Below are 16,236 nucleotides of genomic sequence, written 5' to 3'. Positions count from 1 at the left end.
ATGCAACATATAAACATGTATACTCGCTGGCAATCTCAGTCAATGTGTACGTACCTCTAGGCTAGTTCAAGTAAAGTAGATCCTAGGTTCCAAGCCTATATTCAAAAGTTCACCGTATCACTACATAAATTCTATAAGCCTTAACTAAGCTAATAAGTACTCCCAAAACTTAAATAGATTCCTGGACCATACCTTCGTCCGTAGTTAGCCCTTTGGAGTCGCTAGTCCCGGATGACTATAACCACCCCTTGGTTATTCCAGAACCTCTATTATAACCGATAGGGCCCTCAAGTGTATAACTCACACTATATAACTGAAGAAGGAAACTCGGGAATTCGTAATTGAAAATGAACTCTGAAAGGCCCTATTTATAACCAAATTTCTCGGCCAGGATCGGAACTTCCGATTTCGGGATCGGAGCTTCCGATCCAGCTCATTGCGTGCATGTCTGCCACGCCAGGATCGGAACTTCCGATCTACGATCGGAGCTTCCGATCTGCTCTATGACCGACACTTGTCAAAACTCGCGACTGAGTCATCGATCATTTCTGACAGCTGGGGATCGGAACTTCCGTTCCAGGATCGGAGCTTCCGTTCCGATAGGAGCTTACTATCCGGGATCGGAGCTTACTATCCGGGATCGGAACTTACTATCCGGCCCAAAATGAAAAAGCCCAAATTTTACTTCTGAAGTCCAATAACACTCCGAAATTGGTTAAATACCAACCCTTAATCATGTTTAACATATTATTATCTTAAAATGGTATCTGGGTTACTATATTCTCCCCACCTTTAGATATTTCGTCCGCGAAATAACATCTAAAGATAAATCAAGATAACAATATGAAACATTAAACCATGTATTATTACAACAAAGGTAATTACATCTTATATGGTAATCAAAAATACAAAGCAAACAACTCAGGATATTCTGCTCGCATACGACTCTCAGTTTCCCAAGTTGCTTCTTCAACGCCTCGGCGCTGCCACTGTACCATCACAAGTGGTATATTCTTGTTCCGAAGAACTTTCTCCTTCCTGTCTAGGATACAGATTGGTCGTTCAACAAAAGATAGATCTGGCTCTAGCTGAATATCAGTAGACTGAATCACATGAGATTCATCAGCTATGTACTGTCGAAGCAACGACACATGAAAAACATTGTGTATACTGGAAAGAGATGGCGGTAAAGCCAAACGATAAGCAACATCTCCGATCTTCTACAGTATCTGGAAAGGCCCAATGTAACGAGGAGACAACTTGCCTTTCACACCGAATCTCATCACCTTCCTGAAAGGTGATACTCGCAGAAAAACATATTCACCAAGCTCAAACTGAAGTGGCCTGCGGCGAATATTCGCATAACTGGCTTGTCTATCTTGAGCAACTTTGATCCTATGCTTGATCAAATCTACCTTTCCTACAATCTGCTGTACCAATTCAGGACCCTCGACTTGCCGTTCCCCGACTTCATCCCAGAATAACGGAGTACGACACCGTCGACCATACAATGCCTCGAATGGTGACATATCAATACTACGATGATAACTGTTATTGTAGGCAAATTCAATCAAAGGTAACTGATCCTGCCAAGATAAGCCAAAATCTATGACAGAAGAACGTAGCATATCCTCCAGCGTACGAATAGTGCGCTCTGACTGCCCGTCAGTCTCCGGATGATACGCCGTGCTCAAACTCAGAGTGGTACCCAACGCTTGCTGAAAACTACCCCAAAAACGTGAAGTAAATCGCGGATCTCTATCACTGACAATACTCACTGGAATCCCATGTAATCGCACAATCTCCTGGATATATAAGCGTGCCATGCGATCATAAGAATACTCCCGGTTATAAGGAATGAAATGTGCTGATTTTGTCAAACGGTCAACGACAACCCAGATAGCATCACACTGACGTGAAGTCATAGGCAAGTGGGTAACAAAATCCATAGTCACGTGCTCCCACTTCCATTCGGAAATCTCAAGATTCTGCAGTAATCCACCTGGTCGTCGATGTTCAGCCTTGACCTGTTGACAAACCAAACATCTCGAAACAAATTGATACACACTTCGCTTCATCCCCTTCCACCAAAATCTAGTTCGCAAGTCCTTATACATTTTCATACTTCCAGGATGAACTGATAATCGACTCCTGTGAGCTTGAGATAGAATATCATTCCTGAGCTCCGCAACATTAGGTACAACCACTCTATTGGATAGGCACAATAAACCATCTGCCTGAAAATGGAATCCAGATGTATTAACTCCATTGGCTAGACGTGCCAATCGCTGAGTCTTAACATCAGATATCTGAGCATCTCTGATCCGAGAATACAATGCTGGCTCAGATAGAATAGTATACAAACGAATCCCATTCCTCCCTTTCTTGTGCTTGAGCGTAAAACTCAATGAACATCACTCTTGAATCATATGAGATATTTCATTAGTCTGAAGTGCAGACAGTCTCACTTGCCGACTCAAGGCATCAGCAGTAAGATTAGCAGAACCTGGATGATATTTGATTTCACAATCATAATCCTTCAGGAGATCCATCCAGCGTCTCTGTCGCATATTCAACTCTGCCTGAGTGAATAAATACTTCAAACTCTTGTGATCCGTAAATATCTCAAATTTCTCGCTATAAAGATAATGTCTCCAAATCTTGAGCGCAAATACAATGGCGGCTAACTCGAGATCATGCACTGGATAATTACTCTCATGTGACTTCAACTGTCGAGAAGCATAGGCAATAACATGTCCATGCTGTGTCAAAACACATCCTAACCCCTGACCAGAGGCATCAGTATAGACAACATAACCTCCTGATCCAGAAGGTAGAGCTAACACAGGTGCAGTAGTAAGACGTCTACGCAGCTCGTGAAATGATTCCTCACAATCCGAGGACCAAATAAAGGCAACATCTTTCCGTGTAAGCTGAGTCAAAGGCCTTGCCAACTGTGCAAAATTCTCGATGAACCGACGGTAATATCCAGCTAGACCCAAGAAACTACGAATCTCAGCAACCATCGTCGGTCGAGACCAGTTCAGCACTGCCTCTATCTTACTAGGATCAACAGATATCCCTTCATTAGAAATCACATGACCGAGAAATACTACCCGATCAAGCCAGAATTCACACTTGCTCAATTTCGCATATAGCTGCTTATCTCGTAACGTCTGTAGAACAATCCTCAAATGCTGTGCATGCTCATCCTTGTCATGAGAATAGACAAGAATATCATCTATGAAGACGATGACAAATCTATCCAGATAATCTCGAAATACCTGATTCATCAGATTCATAAAGATTGCCGGTGCATTCGTCAAACCGAATGGCATCACCAGAAACTCATAATGTCCGTATCTGGTCCTGAAAGCAGTCGTAGATATATCTGAGTCTCGTACCCGCATCTGATGGTATCCAGATCTCAGATCTATCTTCGAATAAACAGAAGTACCCTGTAGTTGATCGAACAGATCATCAATCCGTGGCAAAGGATACTTATTCTTGATGGTGACACGATTCAACTGCCTGTAATCAATACATAATCGCATCGATCCATCCTTCTTCTTGACAAACAAAATAGGTGCTCCCCATGGAGAAACACTCGGACGAATATATCCCTTATCAAGAAGATCTTGCAACTGCTGTTTCAATTCCCTCATCTCTGACGGTGCCAGACGATAAGGTGCTCGGGATATAGGCGTAGTTCCTGGTACTAGATCAATACCAAATTCAACCTCTCGAACCGGAGGAAAACCAGGAATCTCATCAGGGAATACGTCAGGAAACTCGCTGACAACCGGTAGCTGATCAATACCCGTACTACTCATGGACATATCAACTGCATAGATGAGGTAGCCCTCCCCACCTGACTCCAAGACATGACATGCCTTCAGAGCCGAAACAAGTGGCATCGGAGGTCGCGCACCCTCACCATAAAAGTACCAGCTATCACCTTCAACGGGATGAAACTGTACCAGACGCTGATAACAATCCACAGTAGCGTGATACAAAGTCAGCATATCTATTCCCAAAATACAATCAAAATCCGTCATCGCTAATATCAACAAATTAGCCGATAACACATTACCCTCAAATTCCAGAAGGCAACCCATCACTAGATGCTTAGTTACTATCTCTTGCTCCAACGGAGTAGATACAACTAAATCCATATCTAATGATACATAAGGTAATCTATGTCTCTTAACGAAGCGACTAGAAATAAAGGAATGCGATGCTCCAGTATCAATTAATACAAGTGCAGGAATACCACATAACAAGAAGTTACCTGCCAACATGCGATCGCTTCCCTCAGTAGCCTGCTCCTGAGACAGAGCAAACACCTGCCCTTGAGTCTGGGGACGATAACCAGAAGAACTCTGTGGTGCTGGCTGCTGACGTGGAAAAGTAGAAGCCTGAGATCCAACCTGGGATCCCGATCCACTAGCAGAACCCATGCGCTGAGGACAATCTCTCCGCAGATGTCCCTGCTGACCACAAATATAACAAGCACCAGTAGCTCTCTGACATGAAGCTGCAGGATGCTTCCCTCCACAATGGCTACAAAACTCCTCCTTCTTCTTCTTCTTTCCAAAACGGAATATACCTCGTGAACCACGAGAACCAGACGAAGTAGTAGGAGTAGAAGAAGACGTAGGTCCAGATTGCACAACAGATTGAGCTCGAGGCTCAAAAGATCCACTAGGCTGTGCTGGCATCATCAACTGTGCACGCCTGTTGCTAGTCTCCACAAGACGGCAACGGTTCACCAAAGTCTCAAAAGATACCGGGTCATCACAGACGACAACCTGAGAGTAGATATCTTGGTTCAAACCTTGTAAAAAGATATCATACTTCGATGCATCACTCTCATTAATATGAGGACTGAAAGGTAGCAGATCAAGAAATCGTTGCTGATATTGATCAATAGTCATTGATCCTTGCCCCAAAGTAAGCAACTCCATAGATCGTGCTTGGCGAACAGCCGGAGGAAAATATAATTTCTGGAACTCCCGACAGAAATCCCCCCAAGTCACCTGTCCTCTCTCAGTACGTGCCTGAGCAACCTTGGCATCCCACCAAAAACGTGCTCTATCCTCTAGAACGAATTCTAGAACTTCCAATTTCTGATCCTCAGTACAATCGAAAGCACGAAAAGTACTCTCGAGTTTAGACATCCAGCTTCTAGCTTGTTCAGGATTCTTGCCTCCCACTAAGGGTTTCGGTCCTACCTGCATGAACTTATTAATAGTATAGCGACGTCGACCCTCATGAGGACGATGTTGATCATCCTGATGATGATGGAGACGATGATGATGACCACTTCCCTGGCCAACACTACCGTGACTCTCGTCAGCCATATCCTGAAAAGAATTGCACATTAAAATCCCAAATGCGCAAGAATTACTCAAGACTAAACTAAATCCCAAGTACTAATCCCAAAATCTAAGCATGCTCTGATACCAAAAATGTAGTGACCCTGCATGGAATCACCTACTAACTGGCAACTAATAGCATGCATTAAACTTAATACAATAAAATACTTAACAGAGTAAAAACGTGCGGAAACATAATCCATAATTTACATATCAGCTTAGTAATATAATCTGGGCTTAAATCTGTAGTGATACAACCATATCGAAATTCTTAAAAGTAAACATTATACAGCTAATAAATCGTGCTGTATAAAAACTTTTAAAGCTCCTGCTCCCTAGTCCTGCCTTGAACTACCAGCTCCGTCCATCCTGCGACCTGCCCCATGGAATAGGGTGTCCAAGATAACAACTAGGACGTGAGCGCTACGCCCAGTACATAGACATGAGTAAACATATGTATATAATGCATGCAACATGATGACTGGTACAGGGTCATCTGAAAAGTCATGCTCAGAACCGGCGCCATATGAGTGCTGCCACCGCACGGATCAACCTCTGTGTGCAACCACACTCGTCTAGTACACCAGAGTAGACAGACATAAATGCCCCCGCCGTCGCGGTACTCTCAGTGACAGACTATCGAGTATAGAGCTGAGCGGCTCTATAATCAGGTATAACAAGGAATAGGCTCAACGTGTATATGCACATGACATATGAGTATAGAAAACGGTAAATCATACATCATGCCATATAATAATGCGAAATAAATGCAACATATAAACATGTATAATCTCTGGCAATCTCAGTCAATGTGTACGTACCTCTAGGCTAGTTCAAGTAAAGTAGATCCTAGGTTCCAAGCCTATATTCAAAAGTTCACCGTATCACTACATAAATTCTATAAGCCTTAACTAAGCTAATAAGTACTCCCAAAACATAAATAGATTCCCGGACCATACCTTCGTCCGTAGTTAGCCCTTTGGAGTCGCTAGTCCCGGATGACTATAACCACCCCTTGGTTATTCCAGAACCTCTATTATAACCGATAAGGCCCTCAAGTGTATAACTCACACTATATAACTGAAGAAGGAAACTCGGGAATTCGTAATTGAAAATGAACTCTGAACGGCCCTATTTATAGCCAAATTTCTCGGCCAGGATCGGAACTTCCGATTTCAGGATCGGAGCTTCCGATCCAGCTCATTGCGTGCATGTCTACCACGCCAGGATCGGAACTTCCGATCTACGATCGGAGCTTCCGATCTACTCTATGACCGACACTTGTCAAAACTCGCGACTGAGTCATCGATCATTTCTGACAGCTGGGGATCGGAACTTCCGTTCCAGGATCGGAGCTTCCGTTCCGATCGGAGCTTACTATCCGGGATCGGAGCTTACTATCCGGGATCGGAACTTACTATCCGGCCCAAAATGAAAAAGCCCAAATTTTACTTCTGAAGTCCAATAACACTCCGAAATTGGTTAAATACCAACCCTTAATCATGTTTAACATATTATTATCTTAAAATGGTATCTGGGTTACTACAGTAATATTCATCGAATTAAATGTTATGCGAATCAAATATGCATAACTACAATAATATTCAAGTATTTTCAGATTAATCGAAGGAAGACTCAACTGTAACTGAATTTGATATTATCCCAAAAGCACTAATTCCATCCTCTTATTCTATCGGAAAAGTTCTTTTCCTCGGAAATTTTCAAATTCATATTTTTCCAAAATATCAATCACAGTAACTCCTCGAACCAATTCAATACTAAAAGTTCGTACAAGTTCTCTTAAGACCCAATAAAACATCATTTTCGAAAGAAAAATATCAGATAACTCAACAAGTCATCCATACAATCGATTGGATCTAATATAATTCTCAAAGTATTCTATCAATCATACTCATCCCAAAATTTTAGCACAAGAGTACTCACATCTGAATATTTACAAATAACTTTCAAAAGTATCGCAACTTAGATCAATTCCCGACAATTCGATCTATTACCAAAATATAATCATCTTAGATCCAATTAATCAGATACAATCTATTCATTCATATATCAATCTCATAATGTAATAATCTTAAACATCAATTCAGAATGGACGTTTAGAAACATCTAGCTTTGATCTCAGAGTATTATACAACATTCTCTCAAAACTTACATGACATTCTTCACATCGACAAGTCAAGATCAATAGAATTCTTACCTCGAGGATTCTTACCAATCACTTTCATCACTAATCAAATCTGATTTCATTCTGAAATTCTGAAATTCATATGATCGAGTTTCTATCTATGTTCTGTCTTGAGGTTCATCTGATACGAATGAATTCAATAATTGCTAAGAATTAAAATATCAACTCTTACCTCAATCAATCTAAGCCACAATAAACTTCGAGTGGTTTTTAATTCAATATCCTCAAGAACATGCATCATCTAATCATATTCTAGATCATCTCATTTTTCATAAATACTGATTCTCAGTTTCGAGAGCGTACAATTTTTTGCTCAACAGGGAGATACAGTTGATAATGAAAAGTATGTAAAAATTCAGAATATCATAAATAAAGTCTCGTCTGTAATCTAATCCTGCTCAACAATTCATAAACCTCAACTTCTTATCATAATCCCAATCCTCCGGAGCAAGCAGTCTTTCACCACAATCAAATCTGATTTGCTAGCTATCTCAACCATATCGTCTTCACAATTATCTCAAATATTCACATAAGCACAATTATCGAAATATCAAATTATCATTTAAGTTTCGATCATCCTCTAATCATCATACTCATGTAATCACATGAGTGTTCAAATTCTCATCTCGAATTCAGTTCTGATACTCTTTCATATAATGCATGCTTTTAAAAAAAAAAATTCAATTCACATAATCATGTAAACATATAATTTTGAATCAGTAAAGCATCCTCGCATGTAATTCATGTAATCAAACAAATGAAATCAATCACATGCGAAGGAATAAATTTATGCGGAATCGATCTACCCCGCTCACTAACTTCTATTTAATTCCAAGAATCTTATCGCTTTGATACCACTTAATATGAGGACCTCAGTTCTAATGATCTAATCAAATATAAATCATACAATAAACAACAATAAAACAAGACAATTATTATTTTTTGTATATATACAACAAGTTCTAAAAGTTATTCAAATTCTAAACCGACGCCTCACGTCTATCGTTTGATCCCAAGCTAACCATGCCGACTCTGACTAGCTCCTGCCCCACCTGTTGTCAAGTACACATACAAAACAAGACAATAGCCGGATAACTCCGGTGAGAATAAAATCCCAGTACAAACGACGTAAACATGCAATATCAAATACGTATATCAAAATCATGATATAACAGATATATTATTCAATAATAATGCAAAATTGAAATGCATGTCTTTAAATCCGAGATTATAAAATCGGATAATCAAAAGGTAATTCATTTCTTCAATTCTTCGATTGGAATCTCGAGGATAAAATATCACAATAATCACACCGACTTCCCCTTTTGAGGTGGACGATGTATACTTCAATCCTCTAGACTCAGGAGCATTCAATAGAGAGTTGATCGGCCACTTTAGTAAATCGCCTACCAGTGCCACTCGAGTATAATCCCCAGAACGTCTAATTCAAATCTGGGCAACTCAGCCCTCTCAAAAAATCAAGGAATCAGGCTCAATATGAATGAATATGACATAAATGCAATTAAATCAAATTAAAATAACAAATCTCTTCATTCAGACATCAAAATATTGTAGATGTCATCTCATTCAATTCATATATTCAAACTCCTGAATATAATATTGAAAATCATTGAAGTAATTCAAATAAGCAACCTCATGCTTTTTAAATTGAATATATGCATCACTTACTTCAAACAATTTCAGATAGACAGACTCATGTCTTTCAAATAATATCGAAAATCAATTAATCATCTAAATTCTCATTCAATATCAAATAATCAAATAAACTTGCAAGTATGTGATTTTAACGGGAACTCAAGAATCTCAAACTTGCTCGAGTATTCATTCCCTTCGAAATCAACAACTGCTCATACCTCAGTTTTCCAAGTCCGGAGAAGTTTAAACCCCTAGACTGTTGATCTCTACCTGTAATATCCTCGACTGGCTTCAAATCTGTGAAAAATCACATAATATACAAAAGTCAACATGGGTCAACTTTGGTCAAACTTTGACCGATAAATTTGCAAACTTTATCGCGTTCTCATCGCTTCACTGTTTCAAATCCCAACTCAAAACTTGGATATTTGGATCTATCACGTCGAGACGATAAAAAATTGGTAACACGTCGATGGACGGTGGTTCGTCGAGAAGACGGCGGCGAGGCGGAGGTCCGGCTGCGGCGATGCAAAACTTCTCCAAAAATTATGAAATTTGGCAGTCTTGTAGGGCTAGACGTGACAATCTCAACCATCTAAGCCATGCCCGGAACGGAACTCTGACGCACCGTAGATCGGAGAAAAACGATGCGGCGATGGTGGAGCTTTAAAAGCTTCGATCTACGTGATTTCTACACCAAAATGCTACCATGAGCTAGGGAAATGCTATACACAACTCAAAGAATCATTTACTAGCTTTACAACCAACAAAAACGAGCTCAAAACTCGAAATTTCCGACGAAGAAAACAATGAACAGTACCTGTGCAGATTGCGTCCGTTCGTTCTCAGTTTTTCGGCGATCCAACCGTCCGATCGTCAATTTTTTTTATACCAATAGATTCATCTTGATCTTAGCTACAACTTCACCATTCGGATTTTTTATCAGAGTTCCGGTGAATGTCCGAAAAAATAAAAAACGTGGACTGCTACAGTGCCGGTCGGAAATTCGAAAATTGGGGAAAAGGTCTTTAGTTTGTGTTTTCTTTTTATGACGATTCCGTGCGTCTTTTCTATTTATAGCAACTCGATATTTTTGGGTCTCGGACTAATTTATTTAATACACAACTGGTAAAAACTAGTCTTAAATCTGATATTTTTCTGTACACGCACCCAACATCTATTATCACCAGTTTCTGAAATTATTGAAATTGACCAGTCAATTGAACTCATAATTTTTCAAATTACATACTAAGTTCAACTTAGACTTCGACCAGTCATCTCAGTCAATATTTTTCCAACTTAAAAATATATGGCATAATTAATTATTTTTATTTTCATATCTCAATAATTATTCCAAAATGCCAAATATTCCAGATATCTAAAACTAGTCAAACTCATTGACTAATTGACACGTGTATTTTGTAAATACACTCTAAAATTTCATTAGCAATAATAATTATTTCATCAACTCAATAATTATTTCAATTGCTAATTAATTCGGTAATTAAATTTTGGGGCGTTACATATATCTAACGAATTCATTCTCTTTGCCTTATTTTAAAGTAAGGCAGACTTTGAGTTGATTTCTATCCCACCATGCCAGGGGATGCTCATTATAATTTTCTTTAAGCTTCTTTTTGACATCTTCAAGGGATGCCTTATTTTCTAACTCTATATCTCTATGGATTAGTGTTGTGAAAAATACTCGCAAGATTACGAGTGTCAAGTTTTAATATAGTGATAAAATCAAGTATCGATCCCACAGGGAGTAAAATAAAAATATTCAGTGCTTGTAATTAAAATAGTCTAAATTTTATCTAGAAAATCAATATTTGAGAATTTTGCAGAAAAATAAATAATCAAACGAGTTCTTGATAGCACGCACACAACTTTCAGATAAAAAACAATCGGAGAAAAATGGTCTAAAGATATAGATTTCACCTGGTTTCAACAACAGTCAATCCTAATTAATTAATCTTCATGAATTTCAATCAATTAATAGCCAAGAACACTTAAGTGTATTATTCCCTCTCCCGAGTGCCGAATAAAATATATCAACTACAATTCAATTCCAATATCCCTATTAAGAATCTACTTTCAGTGATCAATTAAAAACAATGTTCTTTTTAAAAGCTCTGTTAAAATTATACACTCTTCCGAGTTATATAAATAATTAACAATGTATTTTCTAATGGTCCTATTCAAAATCTCATTTCCCGAGTGCCAGATTTCAAATAAATATTACAAATCAATTATTGATCAGATAATTGAAAAGACAATCAATTCTAGAAAAACAATTAATCTAGAAGAAACTCAATTCAATAAAATCAAAAATTCATGAAAGCGTCTACACCAGGTTTCATCCGACCTCTAGACTATAAAAATTAGTTCATACTCGAATTTAAATAAACAAAAAACATGTTTATAAATCCAAACATAAATTCAGAATTAAATAAATAAAAGATAAGAATCAAATCCGTCGTCGACGCCATGTTCGGTCGATCGAGCTCCGTCTTCAATTAAGCTCCAGAATTCCTTCCGAAAATTCCACAATCACGATCTCTGTTCTCTGATATGCGTGTGATTTGTGTGTGGCGGCTAGACCCTTTTCTCCATCTGATAAGAAATTCCTTTTTATAGCGTTACAATAAAAGCCCAGCAAAAAGCCCATAAAATATTAAAGTTTCCTTCCCGATAAAAATTCCCGACTTTAGATTTCCGTCGCGCGGGCGCTTCATAATCCCAGGAGGGCGCGCATGAGTCTCTGCCTTCTAATCTTAAATCTCACGGAAAGCTGCGCGTTTGCTCTTGTTTCTCTTCTCTTTAGCGCTTCTTTTAAGCGCAAACAAGAAGCCCATTAAGAAAGCCCAAACTCTTTACTTCTCGTATCTTGTCTGTTCTTTTCTTTTATTCTTTTAATTCCTTTCCCTTCTCAAATTCTTATTTTTTTCTTTTCTTCCAAAATAATTCAATAATTCTCTGCAAGCACAAAAACAACAAAACCTACACATAAATCTGCTCGAAACAAACAATTAATAATTAAAATCATATATAAATTAAGTGTATAAAGTACACTTATCAAATACCCCCAAACTTAGACTTTTGCTAGTCCCGAGCAAAACTATTCAAAATCAAATTCTAAAACTCAAATCATCAAAACCAACAAGAATAGCCAAGAAATATTATGGAGCAATGACCTCAGAAATAATTTCAAAAAAATTAAAATCAATCACATCCAACCTACTAACACTTGAAAGTTTCAATCATAACAAATAACCACATAAACTCACAATCTCCGCAACTCACGTTCAAAACACCCTTATCCAAGTTCAATTCAAACATTCATAGATCATGAGGACTTTTCAAGGTAGCATGGGATCAAATATAGGATATTTATAAAAAACACTCGCAATTAGGTAAATGCAAAGAATAATAGTGTGTGCGTGTTTCGATCAAAATTCATAATCATTAAAAGTATCAATCAACAGTCCATAGGCTAAATTCTCGCAACTCTTCTCCACTAGTATATTGGGAAACTGAGACTCGGTCAATAGGACTTAATCAGCTTATAATGTAAGGCCTGACTCATGGCTACAAATGAAGGATTAAGAATTCAATATAAGGAGTAATTTATATTTATACTCAATCTAACTTCAACTCCTTTTCATTCACAATTTCACACTTTTTTTTCCACTTCAGTGATTTTTTCTTCATTCTTCTCTTTTTATACCAACAATTTTTCACAACTTTTTCAACCACATTTTTTTTTTATTTTTCAATCCTCTTTTCATCTCTTCCACCACACATTCCATTTTTCACAAATAAAAACTAGGAGCATATAATATTTTAGCATTCAAATTACTCCCTTAAAGGTAGGAAATAGTTTTTCGTCTATTCAAGTAGTCAATGTAGGACCTTGAAATAATAACAAATGGTGGTTTATCACACGTTTACACGCATGTCATTCGATTTTCAATTAAGCTCAAACAAGGTACTAGGGATAACAAATATAAATAGGTAGCTTGAAAGGCTCAAACGAATTCAGAAAAATTGCCTAAATCATTCCTAATCACAGTTATGCCCGTATTTCGCCTCGAAGAGTGTTTGAACTAGTTCTAGACAAGTCTTAATCTACAATTAAATCATAAAAATTTCAATCAGTGAAAAAAAGATAATCATCAGCAGTAAACGATGATTTCCACAACAAATTCAAATTTTTCGTACCTCATAGTACTCATATACGTGTAGGCTCAACTTGGAAACTAAGGATAAATAAATTCAATGAAAATTAGGCCCAAAAATTCCAAACAATGCCTCAATCATCTCTATGTCTGTATGTTTCAAAAATCAAAATCAAGTATTAATCACAGAGTATATAGAAAATTGTTCATTCACTTGGTTCCATTTTCTCAAAAATATTTGTCAGATAGGTAGACAATCATGGATTTCAGTGATAGCACAAAAAAATTTTCTTTCAGCCATGCATCCAATTCTTTATCGACTTCTTTTCAACTCAACTCAAAACTTCAACTAACACAACAAATAAAATCAACAAAAAAATTTTCCGATGAAGCACAATATAATTCAACTAAACAACAATCAACCAATCAACTAATTCAACTAAACAACAAGATCAGACACTGATTCACCCCCCCAAACTTAATATAATCATTGTCCCTAATAATTTAAAAAAATAAGAAAAAGAACAAGGGACTCATACCTTCGGCACCGAGCATCAGGACTCGGCGTAATAAACTTCATGATGCGAAGACAAATTTTCCAACATGTATAGCTCCATCAGAAACCGACCAGGGGAGGATGTGATAAGCAACAACATAAACACCTATTAACCTTCGACACTAAGCATCAGTACCCGATATCATCATCTCCATAACAAAAAATTTTGCAACCGCAAACCATCGTGGAAGAGGTGGATAAATATGCACGACTTAACATCCAATTTAACAGCTTTTTTTAAGAATCTTGTTCTCGAATGGAGAGGTTGTTGGTGAGATCAATCAAGCGTGAAGGCTGCAACTTCGAAGAAAAATAGCGCATGAGTTGGTGCTGCTGAAAGGCACGATTGCGCTAGCTGGAATGGTGTGCAATTTCTCTTGAGCTGCGCTGTTTTTGATTGTTTGTGCATGGAAGGAGGCTCGATTGCACATAGTTCTGTGCTGCTATGGAGATCATTAGATCATGGTTTTTTTTGCTAAAGAGGAAGAATGTAGTGACCCTTACCCGGATCACCTACTAAACAGAACTTAGGCATGCAATTAACTTAATTAAATAGATATCAGAATAAACTGCGGAAACATTACAAATACTACAATCCTAAGTCAAGGAATCTGTAAAAATCCAATTAGATTATACAACCATATCAAAAAGCTGTATCAATCCGATAACAACAGAAATAAAAACCTAAGCGAAGCTCTAGCTGACCAACCGCTGCCTAGCCCCTCCTGGAACCACCCGCCTCGTCCAATCGCAAACCTGCCCCATGGAATAGGGTGTCCAAAAACACAAAGTACGAGACGTGAGCATAAAACGCTCAGTACAAGAATATGAGTATACATGCATGCAAAGTGAACTCCCTATAACTCGAGGTCAAAGATCAGATAACAGAGACAGACCGGGCCCTGGTATGTAGCACGCTGTGCCGTCGCTGCAGGAGGTGGCTCCCATACCAATATACCAGTGGATATACCGGACCCAAATCGATGGAAGTCCATCCACTAACAGGATAGGGTACAACCCTACTAATATACATCTCGAAGGAGATAGCTCAATATGCAGATGAATGCAGCATAAATCAATGACATATAAATCATGCAGTCACATAATACATGCATACTCAGTCAGGATATCTCGAACAGTACTATCGTACCTAACACCAAAGTCTTAACTAAGCTAGAAGAAGACAACCCCTAGTTGCCTTAGGTCCAAGTCCCGACCCGACCTGGTCTCAAGACTGACCCGACCTGACCTCTCCCTTCAAGCCCGACCTGAACTGCTCCTGGTCAAGCCCCGAGCTACTCCTTCCCGAACTCCCGAGCTACTCTTTCCCGAACTCCCGAGCTACTCTTTCCCGAGCTCCCGAGCTACTCTTTGATCCGAGTAGAACTAAGAAGTGAGATGAAATGGTGTACAAATGACCGAACTCTCAACTCCTATTTATAGAGGATGAGCTGGGACAGGTGTCAATCGAGTGCATGACACCTAGCAAGATACTAATCGTGTTTTAGCTCCAACCACGTGTCCATTCCCAACCTGAATACCATGTGTTCTTCCCATGACCGAACACTACCCTGGCCTTGCACATCACTTTTTGAGCACCCTAAGCCCCGACCCGAGCCAAGCACTAACACATTCCCGAGCCCTAGTTCCAAGCCCAAGCTCTAGCTCAATGCCCGAGCTCTTGCTCAATGCCTGAGCTATTGTTGAACAACCATGACCGACCCGAGCTACTCATGACCGACCCGAGCTACTCATGTCATGTGTTCTTGATCTTAACTTGTGCTCTTGTTAATAAAATATAATTAACCAATTAATCTTGTAAATTGGAACTGGGCTACTACATTCTCTCCCACTTAAGATATTTCGTCCTCGAAATAAGATCTTAAGTACTGAATGTAATACAGAAATCAAAAACATTCTTTATTCTAATCAAACGTTTACAACTGAATACAACTCGAAAATGAAATCAAAACAACTCAGGATATTCTGTGCGCATCCAGTCTTCGAGTTCCCAAGTAGCTTCCTCAGTTCCTCGACGCTGCCACTGAACTAAAACCAGAGGAATGACCTTGTTCCGCAAAACCTTATCCTTATGATCCAGGATACGAATAGGTTTCTCAACATAGGTCAAATCCTTGCTCACCTGAACCTCAGACCGCTGCAGAATATGAGACTCATCCGCCACATACCGTCGCAACAGAGATACGTGGAACAAGTCGTGAATACTGGAAAGATGCGGTGGCAAAGCTAGTCGATAAG

This window comes from Henckelia pumila, chromosome 4 (genome assembly GCF_033568475.1).
Source record: "Henckelia pumila isolate YLH828 chromosome 4, ASM3356847v2, whole genome shotgun sequence".
In the NCBI taxonomy this organism is placed as follows: domain Eukaryota; kingdom Viridiplantae; phylum Streptophyta; class Magnoliopsida; order Lamiales; family Gesneriaceae; genus Henckelia; species Henckelia pumila.
The sequence above is the reverse complement of the archived record's forward strand: the minus strand, read 5'-3'. Positions refer to the sequence as shown.